The 21,354-nt window shown below is 36.4% G+C and overlaps 1 protein-coding gene and 1 long non-coding RNA gene across 3 annotated transcripts in view; both read left to right on the top strand.

Annotated features, from left to right (window-relative positions):
* The first annotated feature begins 1,174 nt into the window (after positions 1-1,174).
* Positions 1,175-11,067, top strand: LOC139977975 (uncharacterized). 2 transcript variants are annotated; one of them, XR_011796855.1, is made up of 10 exons: positions 1,175-1,390; positions 3,968-4,125; positions 4,466-4,763; positions 5,254-5,451; positions 5,566-5,769; positions 7,802-7,902; positions 8,421-8,447; positions 9,075-9,314; positions 9,944-10,135; positions 10,986-11,067. It is a non-coding gene; the product is annotated as an uncharacterized lncRNA (long non-coding RNA). The 2 variants fall into 2 exon arrangements; XR_011796854.1 differs by lacking the exon at positions 10,986-11,067 and adding an exon at positions 10,825-10,976.
* Positions 11,068-13,552: 2,485 nt separating this feature from the next.
* Positions 13,553-21,354, top strand: part of LOC139977967 (gamma-adducin-like) — a gene marked incomplete in the record, with an annotated part of 755,008 nt that continues 747,206 nt past the window's right edge. Inside the window, 3 exon segments of the mRNA XM_071987816.1 lie at positions 13,553-13,759; positions 15,228-15,378; positions 15,679-15,826.

Raw genomic sequence — 21,354 nt, 5'->3', positions numbered from 1 at the left:
CACATATTGAAGCGTATACGTATTGTTATTAACATTATTTTCACTATTTTCTATCTTTTCTTCATGGGAGTCTTCTGTTTTGTTAAGCCAGCATAGGCTTTTCAGAAGACTTTTCCATTCACATTGTAATATTTATGTGAAAAAAACAAATAAATGAATGAATGAATATATATATATATATATATATATATATATATATATATATATATATATATATATATATATATATATGTATATATATATATATATATATATATATATATATATAAACATTAGTGAGAGAGGAAAAATGTTCATATCTTATGGATGAAATAAATCTATATCTAATATCCTCATCAATAAAAATACTGTTAAAAAGAGTTTCATCGTTCTCTTCTCGTAAGAGAGGGTTATGTTAAATTGGTTGGATAAGCATCTCCTCTCTTGGCCTAAAGGGGACTTATAGGGTGCGAAGACTCGCGCAAAAAGAAACGTATAATGCCTGTAATCTGACCTAATTTCGAATGAGATGTAACAAAAGTGTTAGACACCACCATCGATCCCAGAAAATACACACACACAGCTTGCTACCATCGGTAATTAGACACTAGTGTACAGTCAGTGCATACAGCTGCGGTCAATACCTACAACAAAGTGTACAGACAATACAGCGATGGACATCTTAGGTCCAGCTAAAATATAACAAGGTATCACGTTTCATTACCGTACTGTACTGTCTGCACTTTGTAGCGACACGAACATATCGTCACTTGCAAGCCACGGAAAGTTAACTTTTTCAGATCGCCGAACGTGGTTTTGGGCGACTCTTCAATGCCTTTAAATTGAACCAATTTTGGCTCAACTACAAAACTCCCCAGCCCCCTAGCTCCCATCCATGCACTTAAAAGCTTCTTGAAGGATCTTATTACTTAATTTTTGTTTTCATACGTTTTTAAAATAAACAATTAAGATGACAAGCACGAAACATAACATATGTAAAGACATTCTAGTCATTCATGCTCTTCAACATGCAAGCCACAAAAAAAAAAAAAAATCAAGATTGATAACGGGTCAAAAAAGATGTTCTCTTGATGCTTTTGGAACATTTCCCGAGATAGAATAACAATCGGGCGGATGGATATCGACTCTAATAGGAGTATGCCACCCTAAATCAAAAAACTTTTGATATGTGCAGACGACACTGCCATACAATTTTACAAACACATATTTTGTATAAAACGTGCGTAGGCTAACAATGGTTTTGTATTGTTTTAAAGAAAACATCTTGCCTTGCTGTGCGGCCTGATGTAGCCACCGAAATGGAGATGGAGTTCGTTTCTACAAAGACGAAAGATTTGGGAGACAAAATTTCAACTGCGTGACGGTCTAGAGGCCTACCAAGCTGTTTAAGGTGGGGATAGGCATAGGGCCATAGGCACTACTACTAATCGGTACTAGGCTAGGCTTCAACAACTAGTATTACGACAGTAAGAGTAGATCGGCATGTTTTGGTCATAAAGTCCAGGATTTCCTGTTTAGTTCCATTTTAGGCTTGGCTTACTACTTATTTGAGATCAAAGCAAACAAGCATAGGCCTATGGCTTCCTATGTCTAGGCCTACGACTGAGTTATACGACTGAGTTATAACAAGCCTAGCTTAGACCTACAGTAGTTATACCAGTGCAACCAATGTAACCAAGATTCTAAAGTCTGACTGCAGCTGGGCTGAGTTAGGCCTATTGGACCTATATGCAGACAATTAGCTGTGTATCTCAATCATAGGAATTGAAGTTGAATATGGCCATAAGAAGTAGCCTACTACTAGTACTACTATGGGCATAGCAATACATATTCAAAGTGGCTATTCTTACGACTAGTCGTAAGAATAATTTCCGACTACGCATGCGCAGTTGCTATTTTCACGACCAGAAGTACTATTTTTACGACGAGGAGTAACAATAATTTCAGGTTAGGGTTAGAGTAAGGGTTAGGATTGAGGTTTAGGGTTATGTTTATAGGGTTAGGGTTACCCCTACTACATGCGCAGTTGCTTTATTTACTTTACTGCGCTTGAATTTGCCTTTGTCGTAAGAATAGTTTAATTGTTACAACTAGTCGTAAGAATAGCCACGGCCATACATATTACTAGGTCTAATGCTATGCATGAAGGCCGAGACTGTCTATAGATAAACAGTCCTTCTCAAATTCACTCGAGCATTAAGAATTTGTTACTTGATAAACTACCCCAAATACTGCCACTAGGATTCATCCTTGAGCGCACCTAATTAATTCACCAGTCAACAAGTATGATTGTAAACATAAGTGCTCTGAATCTAATGGCCAGCACTACTTTCCTGTGCTTGAAGACATGTTTGGCTTGACCACTGAAATAATACTGTGTGTGTTTAATCATGAATTTGTGCAGAGGAGCATTAAGTCTGCCTAGCATTACCAAATGGGGTAAATATCCAATATCCCCTTTTTTGGCCAATAACAGGTCGAGTCAGTTGGTATTGCAATAAGTATATGGAAGATGGTAATGGCTTAGCCTAAGATACTCCTAGGGTAAGCACCTAGCATGCTATGCAACAACGCTTTGATTGAAGATTTGTTAACAGACTTATCAGCCATAAGGCTAGTTCTAAATTAGCTAGGCCTTACACAGTTACAGTTTCAGCCAAAAACTCCATTAGGCCTATACAATTTGGCCTACTGCCACTGGCTGAAGTTTAAAACGATAGGGTTAAGACTTAGACTAGACTCAGTACATCAGCAGAAATCGTTTAAGTCGAAGACTATATTGCTAGGGTTTTGCAGGCCTGCCAACTCTCACAGTTTACTGTACAACTCTCACTGCAAGTCTTCAAAATTTTACGAAAGTTTGTTATACCTTTGAGTTTGACATCAGCGTCCTCGAAATTGGGTCTGTTCACGTTTCAAGGTTGCCAAAGGTAGCAAATTTTCAAATTACAGTACAGAACTTCTATTCTAAATGAAAAATATATAATTAATATCTGCAATTCATGAATTAGAATTGACCAGACCTTAAAACTATTCTGGACATTATATTTAAGATGGTAGAAAAGTGTGACAATATATAAATTTTCTAAAAGTTGTTCTTTTCTTAATGGTGGTGCCACTCCACCATTAATCAAACATATGTTGTTAATTTAAAGGCAATAATAATGAGTAGACAAACATATTATTAATTCATAACCTTACTAAAAAAGATATATAAACTCTTAATAGGTTGCAAGTTCGAAACAAAGAAAAGTGATCAACAAGACATAAATTTGTTAAACACAGGCCATGCTTGTTATTATACTAAGCAATACATTTCAATGTGTAACGCGCAGGCACACAAAGTTCTTAGTAGTTGCATATTTGCACGCACTGTTCTGGCCTTCGGTTAAGCATTAGGAGTTGAGACCGTTAACTTACTTAGCCCGATCTGATATTACAAGATGACTTCTCCTGAGCTGGATACCGATGAAGAGTACATTATCATTGGAAAATATCGTTCGTCAGGACTGTGCCCTGAAAATTCAACATTAAATCTAAGAAGATCGATACGGAAAAGATCAAAGAGTTTAGACTAACGGGAGCAATAAACAGCCACCGAGCTTTGTGCTGAAAAGTGTGAGCAGTAATACTTTTAAATCAAGAAAAGCCAAAATCAGGCAATTTAAGTCATTGAAATTAAAAAAGCTTCACTGTCCAGTATCAAAAGTATTTGCAAACTTTGATACAGCATTCTGTTCTGTACAAGAATTGTTGATTGTACGCACCTTATTAGCAGTGTAAGAATACCTGCTTTTAGCACATTCGGTCATTGAGTAATCTTTTGTTAACTTTCAATAAGTATTTTTCAGCATGATTGGAAATCCTTAATAGCAGTATATTGTCTACAAAACTCAGACATAAATCACTTGAACATCAGTTGGTATGATTGTGTATGGTTCTGAATGCTATTTTCCTTTTTTTTTAGGTGGGTGTGGATATGATTGGACCCCTTGCAGAGACCATCAATGGAAATAAGTACATCATAACCCTATGTGACTATTTTTCAAAATGGCCAGAGGCTGTTGCTGTAAGAGACAAAACAGTATAAACCGTTGCAAACTTTCTGTTTGAAACCATGGCCAGGTATCCATCTACTTTGTTTTTACTTTACATAACATATTTTTGAAGTTAGTTATGCAGACCTGCATTTGTTCTCAGTTTTACCTGTGACCCAGAAAGCGGCCAAATGGTTACAGGAATTTCTTGAAGTTGTTTTATAAGTTAATGTTAATAAAATGTTAGTGGGATAACGGTCAGTGCATCCAAGACCAGGTGTTATCTCAGTGCTTAACTTACTTGTTTTGAAAGAAGTGCTAAAAGATTCTCCTGATTAAACCACACGGCCACTCTGAAGATGCCAATAGTTTACTGCATTACTCATAACCAGTTCTTTAACAACTTGTTTAATTTTTCATTTATTTAGATTTGGGTGCATGAAAGTTGTCATCTCAGACCAAAGAGGAGAATTTGTTAATTCTCTGAACAAGTCCCTGTTTGACATGACAGGGGTGGGCCACAGAGTATCCTTCAGCTACCACCCACAGACCAATGGGCTGGATGAAAGATTCAACCAAACTCTGCAAAATGCAAATGTCACTCATCAAAGTTGTCAATCAAAACCAAGATGACTGGGATGAAACACTGTCTTCCATTCTCATGGGGTACCGTACAGCAAAACATGGTTCTACAGGTCTTTCTCCTTTCGTTGTGATGTTTGGAAGGTTTGTAACAATTCAAACCTACCATTGCTGAATAGAGGTTTACATTTGTAAAGGTCATATACGGAGAAAAGCATTCAGGGACAAGAGAGTTTGGAAAAATCCTGCATAGCTACACTGATCCTCTATAGGATAAAATCTCATTTGACACATCCCAGGTCCTGGGAAAAACTGCTAAATAGCAAGTACAAAAGATGAACATTCATTAAACTATAAAAGCATGCCAATTAATTTAGATACATGCAATTAATGCCACTGATATTGGTTTTGTTTTTCAGTTATATATCATATTTTGGGCTGGTATGCAATTTGGACCTATAACAGCACAGAATATACTTTTGTTTTATATTTCTGCTGGTTTGAGTATGTGATGTGACTCAGATTTATGGTTCCAGGGTCTTAATAGTGAAAATAAAATATATAAAAATTTATTTATTCTTCAGTCAACAAAGTGTTGTGAATAATTGATTGTTAATTATCTTCATATATCCAGAGAGCCATTGTTACTAGTCGACATTGAAGACTCCATTGTCCAACCAGAATCTCCTGCTGCAGCGATGCACAGCGGGAGAGGGTTTTTCAACTCATGTCACAGTCGCAAGACATAATCAAAGGTTTTGTAAAAGAAAATATTGGCAAAGCCCAAGAACGGCAAAAAAAGAATTTTGATTGAAGGTAGCAATCAAAACAGGTAATTACATAATGCTATGTTGTGCATTGAAAACTGCACTGTAGTTAAATGAATGGCAACATATACATTGTCATATGATGTTTATGTATATATGCTGGATTTTGTTTTATTCAGAGCTTCAAAGTTGGTTCTATAAGTGTTCTCGTCCGGAATGCTAGAAAGGATGCCCGAAGAGGAGGGAAAGTCGAAAACTCTTGGCTTGGGCCATATGGAGTCAAGGCTGTGAATGAGAAAGGGCTGTACACACATATTAACAGTTCCACAGGCCTTCCTTTGAAGAAGAAATTCAATCCATTTTACTTAAAGAATTTCACACAAGTAAGATTCCTTTACAGTCTTTTTATTTGGGAGGGGGGTGGTTGGGAGAGGGGGGTTGATTGGCATGATTCCTCCATAATTTTCTTAACAATAATCAGTAACTTGATGAGTTCTGTGCTGGCTTATGTGAGGGTAAGGGCTGTTGCTGTCTTCACACAATAAATCAATTTTGACTCAATGGCTTTAAAAAATGAAACATAATTGCCAACAATAAAAGAAAGAAGAATAAGTTAATTAGAAAACTCCAGTTTCCAGACAAATGTTTTCAAATATTTGATTTTATTTGCTTAGTTTCGAGAGGAGAATTTTATGTGATGTCAGTTTGAAACTCAGCAATTAAATGTTCAACTTCTAATTAGCTTCTTGCCAGATCAACTTGGTAAAACCACATATAGTAACTAATTCCTTTGGTGTAGATATCATGCATGGTAATGAGTGGGCGGGGTTAACATAAAACTAGTATCAACATGTTGCTTGACCATTACAACATTTTTAATCTCTGGTTTATTCTGCTGATTGAATGTTTGTAACGGGGGGGACCAAAATAGATTTTAGCTGACGTTCTCTTGTTAGCTCCAATCTGAAGAATGGTAGGTTGGTTTGAGGTGATCCTTGCAGCAATGATGAGCTAAGGAGGGTCGTTATTGCTTTTGGTGCAGATATTGTGCAACAAAATGAGTGGGCAGAGCTTAACATTAATAACTGTTAGCTCCAATCTGAAGAATGGTAGGTTGGTTTGAGGTGATCCTTGCAGCAATGACGAGCTAAGGAGGGTTGTTATTGCTTTTGGTGCAGATATCGTGCGACGAAATGAGTGGGCAGGGCTTAACATTAAAACCTGATCTGCAATTGTTCACCAACCATATGTGGTATGACTAAATTTTATTGTGCTGAGCAGGTTGGTTACACAATGCAATGTTTTCAGTGCTATTATTTTGCTGCATATTGATGAGATGTGTGACAAAATAAGGTTCAGCTGAAATTTCGTTATAAACACAGAATCGGAAGAATTTTATTCCATTTGAGTTGATACTTAACATAATGATACCTCATAGCCTGCAGGAATGGTCCGTCTCGTTTTCTTGGCAGATATTTTCCACTTTCGCCCATGTTTGTTGCATCTCAATCATCATTTCCAGCTTTTTCTAATATTTGTAGAGCCTTAATTACTATTAAGTGTGTGCAAACCCCCTTCCCTCCCCCCACACACAAACAAACGCATACACAAATTACTCATGTTACATCATGGAAACCATAATGCATTTTACCTTGGTTGATTTTTCATATTGAACAAACTAAATATTAAGAAAATGTCCCTTAACATATTACTTAATTCAAAAGGGAATTGCGATATAGCATCATTTTGTTAATGTTGCTTTACCATTCCAATGTTGTTGTTATAGGAGAAATGATATACTGCTTAAATCTTCATGGTGGTGGCAGCAACCCAATGAGATTCCTGGCTTGCAGCCGACATTATCAGGAACTTGGCCAAAGTTGGTTGAGTTGATAATCTAACACACTGTCTAGACTGAGTTTGCAGCAAGAACAGCCATCAAATGACCATTTCCCCAAAGAGTGGTGTAGCTGGGAACCACATTGCACTTTGCATGTGTGGTTGGAGTATTAATTTTATACAGGTTGTAAAACACTGCATGAAGTCACATTTATTCTTTCATCAACATTGATTCTTTCATCACAGAAATCCTCATACAGGCATAAATTTCCAGAATAGGGACTGATATTGACCGACTTAAATTTCATCTGATCTTGAATTTGGTATGACCTCTATGTATTAACATATTCCTTAATTAACAAAGAAAAAAATGCAAGTTTGTATTCAATATCCAATAAATGTCTCGGAGCGTTTAAATTTTTTATTGCAAGAAAGAATTTTTTAACAAAAGGAATCGATATACATATGAACATATCCACAGTGTACTAACACAAATAATTGCTGACCTGTGCTGTGATAGGTTGTTGAATATACCTGTTGCAGGTAATCCATAAATTTAATTATTCTATATTTCAGGAACTTGCAGCCAGTATCATCAGTACAAACACACCAGATGAGGTTAGCAGCCCAAGTTTGAATATGATTCAAATATCCAATAGAAGAAATTTGAATTAAAGGTAGTCTGTATAGGCAACAAATTATAGCACACTTTTCTGAAGATTTCAAAAATTACATTCCTTGAGATTCTTATTTCCAGATTGGTCTCAGACATTCTAAATGAACACACAAGATGACTGAATGTCTCAGTGAGGTAAATTTCCTCCAGGGTGGTAATGACAACAATTTAAAATGTTGACCAAATGTGACCGTATTGGAACTTTTGGCATATTTGGGGCCAAACAAACCTCTGCCCCCCTGCACAATTTCCCACCCCAACCTATGTTCTATATTTCTCTTTCACAATATATGTTACCTTCTTACAGGGAGAAACATGATCAAGGTCAATACAGCCCCACAGTTATTGCATATATATCCAACTCTTGCAAAGAATACTGGTTTTTCTATTTCAAATTGAGTTTTCCGTTTCATTATTTTATGGATATAGATCCATGTTATTGTGAATTTCTTGATCGTGGAAAATCACTGGCCATGCTCGAAAAGTCACATTAAATATTGTTAAATGTTTTTATTTCAGGAACAAAGCAATCCTGTTACTGTAAAGGTAAGTAACCTAAGACAACCCATGCAGCTTTAGAAATAAATTCATTAAGGCAGGGATTGCAAGCTATGGAGGTGCAAGACTTCATGTGACTTGATCCTCCCCACCTGGAAATGTTGAAAAATGGAAGACTTTTACTGTGCCAGGACCATATCCTTGACAAACTCCTATGCCTGGAGAAGGGAAAATCCCAACCTATATGGGCACAATTGCAAGGGGCATTTTGTGATATTCCAACCCCATCCCAAGGATTGGCACTTATTGCAGAATATCATAATTTTCACTTCAACAATGAAGGTTTTAAGTTTTATTATCCCCCAAATATACTAGATTTCCAACATGGGCACTCTCTTTGTCAAGTTCATGATACCTCTACTCCTTTCTCCCAGTAGCATATTCCAACAAATGGTTATTAAGATATGATGTGTTTATCATTTTACTTGATGAGAGTAACTTTTCAGCTACAGAAGCTAGTGACAGACTTCCAAGAAAGTGCTTTGAAACATCAAGCAATCATAACAAAAATAGATACAAATGAAGGCTGCAACCCTAAACTTTTCCACTTATATTGATGAGCCACCCATGTCAGATGTAGATTTCCTACAAATCTAAATTTTCCTTCTTTTATAGCTTCTTTGCAGCATCATTCAACACTATGATGGACATAGCTCTGAATTAATGGAAGTAATCAAAGCTCTCTTCCATGCAATTTCAACCTGAACTTCATGGGCCTCCTGTCTCGCAAGGTTGAAACAGATTCTTCCAGAGTTTGATTCAACTGCACAGGAGGATGCATTAGAATTCCTTGGTGTAGTTTACATCATCATCATGCACTTCCTGTAACCAAAGCCAGTGCAAACTTTTAGATGAGTAAGAGATATAGATCGTTCTGTGAAAAGCATCAAAGCAACCCCCCAAAAAATAAGTGAACTTTTCAATGTATTATTTAAATTTATGCCATGTTGGCCCAAATATTCAAATTTGGTCACCTTTGGTCAAAATTCTATAAACTGTTTCTATTACAACTTTTGAGGAAATTTACCTGACGGGGACATTCAGTCATCTTGTGTGTTCATAAAGAATGTCTGGATTTGGACTAAGGGCCTACATGAAAGTAACTTGTTAAAAACTTCTAGCAATTATAGCATCCTATAATTTGGAGCATATACAGACTACCTTTAACATTGAAACTGATTGGGAATTTGCTTAGGTTTGCAGGGAATTAGTCATTTTTAAAAGAGGTATCATGGCACCAGTTAGATCTGACTGATAAACTTGCATCAATACAATGAGGATGCACATTTTGTAAGGCTGGGTTTAGATGATAGTCTGTATCTGATTTATAAGTTTGTTGCTCTTAATAGTAATTCTGATAATTTTAAGTGAAAGCTGAATGAAAGTTTTCATTTATACCTGATAATCCAGAGGGTAAAGGAACAAATGGAAATTGCAATAGAAATGCAACATTGTTGTAATGAGTAACTTTTTTTCCTTTCCAGGTACTTCTTCTTACATACAACAAATGAGATGAAGTGGACTTCCTGCAATGAGACTTGGCACTGTCGGGCAAACTCATATCCAGTAATTCCAATATATCCTAGTAACAAGGGCTATATGTCATGCTTGAGTATGCAGGGGCACCTTGAGGTGTGTCTAGATTGCAAAGATCTTGAAGGCTTTTGTGAGTCCTGGTGAGTTCCTGCAAACTCCCTGTTTTTGTCATATTGTTTTCATTCCATGCTGTTTTGTGTTATGTAAAATTGTTTCAATATGTAACACAATGCATTTTTGTGAAGTAGCAGTATGTGTGTTTATGAGTGTAATGCTAAGAGCCTGTCATTACGACTCAATAAACTGACAAATGAACAGAAGTCAAATTCTGAAACTATTAGTGATGTAAGTTAATGGCCAGAATTCATACGTTGGAAATTTTCAGGTTTAGAATCCAGCTTGAGTTGAAATGATCCCATTGAGCAGTTCTAAATACTGTATACAGGCATCTTTTCATATTGACTGTAGATCTCTGGTGTTATGTCTTTCACAATTTATTAATTTATTAAGTGTTGTGGAAAGAGTTAATTTCACATAGGGTGACATGTATATGTGAAATTAATTAACTAGTTAATTGTATTTAATCGTCCAGTGTGACGAAATTACACTACAGTAAATCACCATTGTCGCCCTAAGTGGTGAGTTTATGCTATGTCGTCCTAAGTGTTGTGAAAAGAGTTAAATTTACCTAGAGCAAAGATGTCGCCTTAGGAGCTTTATGTGCAATTCACTATTTTTTTAATTAAATACTTTGGTATTTGTATTAGGCAGAGGGATTATTATAAATAGCACACCATCAGTCCGGTTCTCCTTCAATACTTCTCTCCAGAAAGGACACAATTTTCTGGCCAATGGTTCAAGAACGGGATTGATAAAGTATACCGTTTGTATTAGAAACCATTACTTCATCTAGCCAAGGATGTGAAGAATTATTAGTCTCCAGTAGTTCTTGATTCAGTGGTTCATATTCAATTCATGTTGAGTTTTTAGGAACTATTACCAGTTATGCAACGAGTCAGGGCTAGAGTCACTAAATTTCAGAGAAATAAAGTAACTTAAACACAAGTTCATGGACAGTCTTCCCATAGATCTAGATTATGCAGTGACCAAGACCAAGATTCAACTCAAACGTAGGTTTCATAAAAGTGATATCTTTATTAAGTATCTTGATAGTCACTGACTTTTTCATGTTTGCTGATAGTGGTTGTACCAGATGTCATTGTCTTAAACTCCACAAGTCACAAAGTAGTATTAATATTTGGCATAAATTTTTTTCTAATAGGGTCGTGAATGAGTGGAATGGTTTGCCTGAGAAAATTGTACTTGCAAGTACTGTAGTGTGAATGGGTTTAAGAATGCTTTGGACAAGCACTTTAAGCATTGTAATCTGGTCTGATCGTTTGTGTCATCAGTTTTCTTCCATCTCCTATAGGGTCTTTGATGGGGACTTGAGTGTCCCTCCTGATCCTTTTTCTTTACTAAACTAATCTAAACTAATAAGGTCAAGCATAAAGTATGTGTGCTGTAGGCCTACGCAATTGCAGAAGCCAACCTTCTTAACCTTTTTGAACTAGCACTTTTAAGGTTAACTTAACCTTTTAGAAGGTAAGCTTAACTTTTTCTTTGCAAATGTAACACGAACACGATTGAGCAAGAGTCGTGCCAGCAATGCCACTGCATGAGGGAAATTCACAGTGACAGAGTAAATAATTGCTTTCCCACCCACGGATGAACACATGTTAGGTATATTACTATCACTAATCTGGGGAAATTGCATTTAAAATATAAATATGTTTATCAGCTGGTCAACAGTTATTTAAGGTATCATTTAATTGTTTTCATTTACTCCATTAGTGGTCTTCCCTTTTCCAACAGCTTTACTGGAAAGACTCTTGCTCAGCCGCATTACACAAACACTTTACGAACAGAATACTGCAGATAGCTGATCGTTAACTATGTTAGGAATCCACATGCAGTTCTGGTTATAAAAATAGTAAGAGACAAGATCTGTATTTCAATCTATGTTTATGGTTAACTACGATTAAGAATAATGAATTGTAATTTTAATAAATGAGCCCTTCAGTACTGATAACCAGGATTTTAGTTATCTATTTTTTCTTTCTTTACAGTACAGAAATGCAGGGTTGCACTACACCATTTCCCACAGAGGAAGTATGGCAGAAAACAGGTGGAATTTTACATATAAATGCCAAAAATGTGCTGGACAGAAAGGTTCAATAAACTTTTGGAACATTGACACCTCATTCACTTACATGAGGAAACCTTTTCTCATAGATGTTGAATAAACAGTTGTAAGAAGATTAACATGTAGAATTGGTTCTGAAACTAAATCAGTATTTATGAACTCCTCACATCTATGATCTCACCATAAAAGAACAGAAGCAAGTTGTTGAGTTTGAAGAGTTAGCAACTTAAAATTAGGAAAAAGTTTCATATTCAAGAAGAAATCAAATTTCAACTTTATGATAAAGAATGGGATGATTGCATGGGTAGGTGTGAAAAACCTCTCAGCTACCTCAAAGGGGAAAAGTGAAAGTAATACCCATCACCTCAGAGCTTATACCATCACAGACTTACACTCACTAAGTAGTACATGTAGCTTATTTGATAGGGAAGTTGTAGAGCTGGTGAGTAGCCTACTTCTGTGCAGTGTAGCAGAGCAAAAGCGACAGAAGTTTAAAAGCATATATTACTACTCAATGTGGTTTAAGAATCAGCTGAACTGAGCCCCAAGCTGCATTCAGAATAAGCTTAGGCCTATATACATTTAGAAATATGTAACTGGAAAGCTCACACCTTTGCAATTTCAGACCAAGATTGGATGGCATGGGCTGATGACATAAATGAAAAGTTGGCAAAACATACATCAGCCCCAGCAAGTTACACAGAGGGATGCAGAATGTGGACCGGTGCCTACACCATCAGTAAGCCAGGGGCACCAGCATATGGCATTATTTTCACAATGCTAACCCTGACAGCTAAGAGAAGAGGCAGCAGAGTCCACATTCTGACATATATGCTCTTCAAAGTATTGTGAAAAGTAAAGAAATCTTAAGGATCAAACCATTTGACATCTCCTACATATGCCACAACAGCCTACATGTGGAGAGAGGTGTCACATCTCTCAACAGTATCTTGCAGTGCAACACAGCAGAAAGCCTTGAAAGTTTGATGGCACTTGCCAAGTTCATGGTCATCAGCTTGATTGCCTACTTCCCTGACTGAGTGATACTGTTTTAACTCATAACAGTGAGTGTGGATAGACTCAGTTTACAAATTACTGGCATCACCGATAAATATTGTCATCTTCATCATCAGTGTAGTTTTTCATCCTAGAGTAACTGGTCATGAATCAGTTGATCTTTCTTATAGATACTGGACTGGTTTATGTTTTTAGTTCTACCATGTAGCTTGTACTTTCTCTCTCTGAGTTGTGCTCTCCTCCATCTGTATGCTCTGCCTCTCTTACGTAATTCATCACATTTCTGTTTTCTTTGCATCTATTTCAGGGTCTGGATACATGGACTATTTGAGCTCACCTTTAATACTGCAGCTTCCATCTTCCTGGCTATGGACTCTTCAGGCACATTATATGTTATGTGTATGGAACTGTAGTCCCTGTACTGACCAATGCACCAAAGTGTGGTACTGTGTTTTGGATTGGTCACAGTGAAAGCCTTATTGATGACATCTGCTTTTGAGTGGAAGTCTCAAAACGAGTGGACCATAATCATTTGCTGCAGGTGGGTGTCTCAGATATTTTGTTTAGCTTCCTGCTGTCAGTGTGGCATATTAGCAGAGAACCCTTTGCAGCATTTGGCATACATGGAAATGTGTACTTCCTGCCCCTCTTGCATACAAATGAATGCTTTTGGCGATATAAATGATTTCCACTGTAGTACTTTGCAAGGCATTCTAAACATGTTGATAGAGCGCTTTTGATATTTCAGATATAAGAAATTTATTGACCATATAAATTAGCATTCAGTCCATCTCAGTAAAACAGACAATAAAACAATCATAAATACATCGAAAATACATAAAAATCTGATTCCTAAAACGAAAAATTAAGACTACTATGTCCATGTTCTGACACATATATTTGGCCTTTTTCCTACGTAATTCATTGGCAAGATTGAGAATAGCCCTTTGCAAAAAAGAACGCCTGTATCTCTCGGTTCAGCATCTCATGACAATTAGTCTGCCTGTTTGATTGCTGTTATCTACCCGATGCCCCAGAGGATGTTGGGATGACATGATTGACTTCATATTACTCTGTGATACTCTGACAAGCAACTCATCTACTGAACTGAGGTCATGTGACCGACAAGCTTTCCTTGCTTTAGAAACTAGTCTACTTAACTTGGTCATGTCTCTAGCAGTAGTATTTTCACCCCACGGGGCTAAACAGAATGTAATGGTGGTCTTGATTGACGATTTTAATATAGAACAGAGAAATAAGAGTTGGTCTAGTCCGAATAAATTAAGCTTCTGTAATAGGAACATACGCTGATTAGTTTTTGCTAGAATACGTTTTACATGTTCATCCCACTCCAATTTATCAGTGATGGTTTCTCCCACGTATTTATAAGATTGTCAAGCGCTTCTTAGTCACAGTTTTTGCAGGAACATATCAGAGGAGAATACTGCTTTAATATAGTCAGTGCTCTGCGGAGTGACTTGAGTAGGTGAACTTGATCTAACAGGTTAAGTTCACTTTCAGAATGAGTAGTTACAGCCATTGTACTACTGAACCTTTTACATGCCTTGCCATCAGCATCAGTTGTGAGACACGTACTTGACCATTAGTGGATTCTTACCTGTAAGTAATTTGGATTCACAAATCTTTCCACCATTTTGTTCATCTCCGAAATAGGGCATCTTTGCTGAACAGCCCTCATTGCCTGGACATTGTACCTTGTGATCCCTTCTTCTTTTCATTTCACCCATTAAGCACAACTTGTTACTGTGATGGTAACCAATAACAAATGTATCCATGGTGACATTCGCAACTATTACATCTCTGCATTGGCTTGCAGGAGCAAATGGAGTCTTACTTCTTGCATTATACTTAGAGGGTTGTGATATTGATGATCATATTCTGCCTGAATTGGAAAGTCTTTGGAGAGGCCATGCAGTTGCAGTGTCTTCTTAATTAGAACCCTCTTTTGTGCCATATTATTTTTGATTAATTTCTTTCATTACATGTAGGTACAAACTGGTTGTTGTGTACTGACCACAGGACTGGGAAGAGACATGCTGTTGAGCAATCTACGAGCTGCACTTGAACTGCCCACTACTCAGAGGCAGCGGGGGCTACCCGTTCCTGGGAAAGGCATCCATACCTGGCGCTCATCCTGTAGTAAGTAATGTTTATATGTACATGCTATTGTGTCTGGGCTGGGTAAAATATAATTCCTTATCCTAGGTTGCCAGGGTCAGCTCTGTGCATCGTTGTCTTTGTAGAGAGTTTCAGAGTATGTTTGGTAGACCAAACCAACTGTGAATAGGAAATAACGGCTTTCAAACAGCATGTGTGTGTATTTGATTAGATGTGTGTGTGCGTGAAGCTATGGGATTGGAATGGGATTTATTGTGATTGGTGATTACCCAGTATGTGAACATAGAGCGTCGATATTATTTATAATTCCTTTTGAAACAGGATTACTGGAGCATGAAGTTGATGGACAAATTTAGGAATGAGAGGAACACATGCAAGCAGTAAAGAGGAGAAGAAACAGTTAAGTGACACCTGTTCCACTGAAAAATAACCAAGTAGATGACCCAGCTAGCAAACAAAGGCATAAAATGTAAGTACAGGTATAACTTTTGAGAATGAAGCTCATCTCGAGGAAAATAGACATCATTAAATAATTAACATACTACAGGTAGGGGCCCCTCAGAATGCTGGTGCCCCTCAAAATGTAGGTGAACAAATATTATTGGCTAGAAAAAAAACTGAACCTGTCATGAACTTTTTATTATACTTTTTAGATAGGATATATGTATGATGAATTTAAAATTGCCAACAACTCAAAAATTATTTTATAGTTTCCAAAAAAATATATGGGTACAATCATCTATTTGCTTACCGTGCATCTAAAATTTGCTATTAATTGAAGTGTAGCTTCTTGGCACTGCATCAAAAACGGACAACTAGGGGGTAATTTACATTGCAAAATTACATGTTTGTAGAATGATGATCAGTGAAATATAGCACATTGTACGTAACTTGATATTTTTGAAAACATCATTACTTGATCAGAATCAGCATTTTGAGGGGCATTAAACCAGCGTTTTGAGGGTCAATAAAAACAAATATGAACAATTAATAAATCCATTACAGTGTAATATCAAAACTGTATTTTTACATGCAACATATAATTTTACACTAATAACACCAAAAATAAACACTTACCTCACATATTTTGTAATTTAACTACGTTAAATAAGTTGCTCTCATTTTTTTTTTAAATGTTCTGAGAAATATTTACTATTGCCTTCCACAGTATTCCCTCAATTTTATGTCCATTACATTTACTAAGATATGTACAATTCACAACATACTGCCAAAATGACTACTATATAAATGAAGATCTCATTTGGATGTAAGTTTTGCTACCTTTAAGATTTTTAACATTGTGGGTCAGTTCAACTGGGTGGGTGCTTATGGGTTGGCGCAAAATACAGTACCACACACATATAGTATAAACGAATATTAATTACACTTTAAAGAACCTACATTCACATGTAACAGTTTCATGTAGCTGAAGAAAGAACAATCTGTTTTTAACTGTAATGATTTATATTTAACAGGTAATAAACAACTTTATCATTTGAAACTTTAATTAAACAAATAAAGCATCATCAGAAAAGACAAACTTGTAAAGGGTAATAACTAAACTATAAAATTAATCAACTTTTCATTTCACATACACATGTTTATTGATAAATGTATTTCTACATTCTACCACATTTCACCATCCCTGGTTGCACTTCTGCTTCATACACTTCACCATAAAGTATGGGAGCAGACTCTTTTTCCATTTCCTGTGTCATACCCTATTATCTACTCCAAATGGCTTCTCTAAACATCTCACACAGACTTCATCTCCCACCTTTTGTAGAACTTTACCAATCATACACTTCTTCTTCATATATCACCTAAACCCACATCGACACTTTCACATCCTTCATATCCAACCTTCTTAACCCCATCACATCTACACCTTCAACCTCGACAGCATCTACACCTTCAACCTCAACGTCATCTGCACCATCAACCTCAACCTCTTCTGCACCTTCAACCTCAATATCAACTACAGACATCTCTTCAACAGATGAGTCATCAACAAGAAGTCGCCGACGCACACGCTTCCCTTGTGTGCAAGCAGGCAAAATCATATCAGGCTTGACTCCATTTTCATCTTTACATGCAGCTTTACTGCATATAATTGGGAAGCCAGCACATTCAAGCATTTGGGACACAGTTTCAACTTCTCTGCCTCACACTTGCCATCTGGTTTCAAGCAAACACAATGTGACTTGCACTTCAAAAATGTCCCTAGATTACACTGTTTCTTCAGCTTATTGTCTTGTCTGGCTTTGTCCCTTGCTTCGTTCTCTTTATTCAATAACTCCACTGACTCTTATATTTGTTGTCCTTCCATGGATCCATAGACTTGAGTTACCCTCATGTTACTTGTTGCCTTTGGTTTTGGCTTCACTTTCTTAATTGTCAGTAGTCCATCAATCTCCTCCAATGGTGTACTCTTGAATGAATCTTCAAGCTTCTGGATGGTTTCTAATGAGTTCTCCAGTTTTTGTGTATAGTACTGCTTGGTGTACTTCTTGATGCCAACTGGCGACTCAACCATTGATGTGTTGGAAGTTGATGATGAAGGTCCTGCTGTTTCATCTTGAATAACAGATGATGCTTGAACAAATTTGTCCTTTTGCATCCATTCAACACTCAGGCCATGGTTAGTTACACCATGGAGCTATAAACCTGGGATTTATAGCTCCATTGTTACACCAACACGTTTTGCTGCATTTTTTATTATTTCAAATTTGTTTGCCCACCGTGGCCAAACATCTGCCAATTTCTTCATGAAACCATCCCTGTTGACTGTGCATTCCGCTGAAAAGAGTTCTCCCTTGCTGTTATGGTATTCACAGTGCAAATTTTGATTGATTTGGTCATGTAATTGTGTGACTCCAGTGGTATCAGGTGGGGTGATGAAAAGATGCATTTCTTTTGCTCTCAAGAACCTCAACACCTCAATATCAAATCTGGAACTGTGGCCATCAGAAACAATGACAACTGGTCTTGCTACCTTCTGTGCTGCTAAGTGTCGATCTAATCACTGGTACGCTGACAACAGGGATTCATGTGCTTCAGAACCAAGTTCAGTTGTTGATATAAGAAGATTTGGAATGTTCTTGACAGCAATGTCAGGAGCCATATGTACAAGTGTAGATAGTTGAGTTAGAAGAAATCCAAAGTATTGTTAACTGTCTTTAGGATGTTTGTTGGTTACTTTTGCTCTTTTATTACTTAAGTGGGGAATATTTTTCCATTTGTTGACTGTCAATATGCCAAGGAATGGGAAAACAAAAAATTTTTTTGTAAAGGAGGTGTCATGTTTTGTATTTTTCATTAGGGAAAATCAGCATTCTGAGGGGCAATACACCAGCATTTTGGGAACCTCAGTGGGAAAAAATACAAGAAACACAATCAATTTTTAAATAACTCTTAGAGAGCTTAAAATGAGTGAACCAGTCAAAATTTGTTGTTAATTCATCACGTTCCTGGAAAATTATAAGCAAAATTGTTGACCAGCGTTTTGAGGGGCAAGTGTTTTTTAGTGTGGTTTTTCTCCATGCAAAAAAAAAATAATAAAAAAAATATTTTCATGTTTGGACCCAAATGCAATCTAAGTTAATAGATAATCTTCATAATTATTCATTGTTTTACCCAATAATGTAAAACTGGTGAGCTGTAGGTGACTTACAAAAAACACCTACATTCTGAGGGGCCCCGTACCTGTAGACTAAAATTGCATTATGCAGTCCTATTCACAAATTTGATTTGATTTGTTTATCACGTGAATATATTCAATGTGATAGGAAGTCCTCTATAAAACCTTCAGATGGCTTTAAGTAGAGGACTCCCTGGAAAGAAAAGGAAAAAGAAAACAAAATATATAAGAAAAATGAACATGTTCAATTAATTAGATGCAATAATTTTTTGAATAAAGTTTCTTCTGAATGATTTTGCAGAAGGTTTATTTGTAATATTGTCTATTAGAGAATTCCATGTTTTGATTGAACGTGCCTTTAGTGATAACATCCCCATTGTAGAATTATACCTGTTATAATGTGCATTGCCTGAAGATCTGGTATTGTAATGATGAATATCAATGTTACATATTAAGTGGTCCTTAAAAGCATTTGGTAACAGTCCATTCCATGCCTTATAAGCAAATGTAGCAAGGTTAACCCTAATAATGTCATCAGCTTTTAACAACTTAGAACGCTTTAAAAGAGGATTTGTGTGGTCCCGTGGTTTGGCATGTGTTATATGGCAGACTGCTCTCTTCTGTGTAATACAAATGGGATTCAGATTGGTATATCTAGTACCAGACCATATGTTACAACAGTACATAGTATGTGGCTGGACTAATATCTGATAGAGAATCTTTAATATGTGTTGTGGCAGATAATGCTTAGGCTTAGCTAAAACACCGGTGTTTTTTGCAACTTTTTTACAGACAGTTGTAATGTGGTCACACCATTTAAGTTAATGATCTATATATACGCCTAAAAATCTAGTACTATTGACTTGTAGTCTTTTACTCCCCATAGTAATATCAGAATTCCATGTAAAATTTTTAGAAGTATTAAAAAACTATATAGTTTGTTTTATCAATATTCAATGATAATTTGTTGCCAACGAACCAGTCGCTGAACTTGTCTAATTCAGTTGATATGAAATAAAGTTCTCGATTGTGATACGAAGAAAATATTTGTGTCGTCAGCAAACAAAACAACTTTAACTTTATCAGAAACATTGGTAAAGTCATTAACATATAGGATAAAAAGCAATGGACCAAGTATAGAGCCTTGTGGCACACCACATTGAATTCTCTGCGGTTGGGAATGAGCATTTTTGTAGGATGTATATTGGTAGCGGTTTGCTAAGTAACTGTCGATCCAATTAAGAGGGGTTCTTCTTATGCCGTAACGGTGTAATTTATTAAGCAGAATTGTGTGGTCTATTGTGTCAAAGGTCTTTGAGAGGTCCAGGAAAACCCTGACACAGGTACTATTCTTGTCAAGATTACTATACAAATTGTCAATGGCATCAGCTAGTGCTAGCTCAGTGGAGTGTTCAGGACGGAATCCATACTGTTCCTGGCATAAAATGTTATATTTTGAAATAAAGTTAAAAATACGATTATACATAAGCCTTTTAACTATTTTGGAAAAACATGATAAAAGTGATATAGGTCGATAATTTTCAAAGTTTTCTGAATCCCCTTTCTTAAAGACAGGGATGACCTTGGCAATGTTTAGCATATCAGGAAAAATACCGGTATTGAACGACAAATTACAAATGTGGGTTAATGGTTTTGTAATAATTAGGATAACTTGTCTTACAATACCAGGCTTAAAATCATCGTATCCAGCTGCTTTATCAGGTTTCATGCAAGAGGCTGCTGTTTTTAACAACTCCTCCTCACTGACAGGATGAGAAAACATGGAATGAGTGTTAACATCAATGTTCACAGATTCCTGTGATTTACGTTTGTGGTTGATTTTACTTGCCAGTGATGACCCCAGATTGACGAAAAAGTCATTAAAGTTATTAGCAATGTCATGGTCGGTGTTAATCTCTTTGTCACCATCCTTGAAAAAGAGGGATACGATGATTGTTTACGACCTTTATGGAGTAGTTGGTTAATGGTATCCCATGTGCCTTTTGGGTTACTCCTCGCATTATCAAATTTATTGTTGAAATATAAATTTCTATAAAATTTGATAACATGATTGAGCTTATTGCGATATTGAGAATAAATAGTTTTATTTACACCGGACAGGTTCTTAATATGTCTTTTAAATAGCTTATCTTTTCTTTTGATAGAAACTAGAATACCTGCAGTAATCCACAGGTGTCTCTTTCGACGTCTCTTAGATTTGGTGACGCATTGCTCAGGAAAGCATTGATTATATATGGCATTGAAATTGTTATAAAACATAGAATAGGCAATGTTTGCATCAGTTTGGGATGAAACATTTTCCCAAGAAGCATCTCGGATTGTTGAGAAGAAATTCT

This window comes from Apostichopus japonicus, chromosome 12 (genome assembly GCF_037975245.1).
Source record: "Apostichopus japonicus isolate 1M-3 chromosome 12, ASM3797524v1, whole genome shotgun sequence".
Classification (NCBI taxonomy): domain Eukaryota; kingdom Metazoa; phylum Echinodermata; class Holothuroidea; order Aspidochirotida; family Stichopodidae; genus Apostichopus; species Apostichopus japonicus.
Note: the sequence above shows the minus strand (reverse complement) of the source record. Positions and strands in the feature narration are given on the sequence as shown.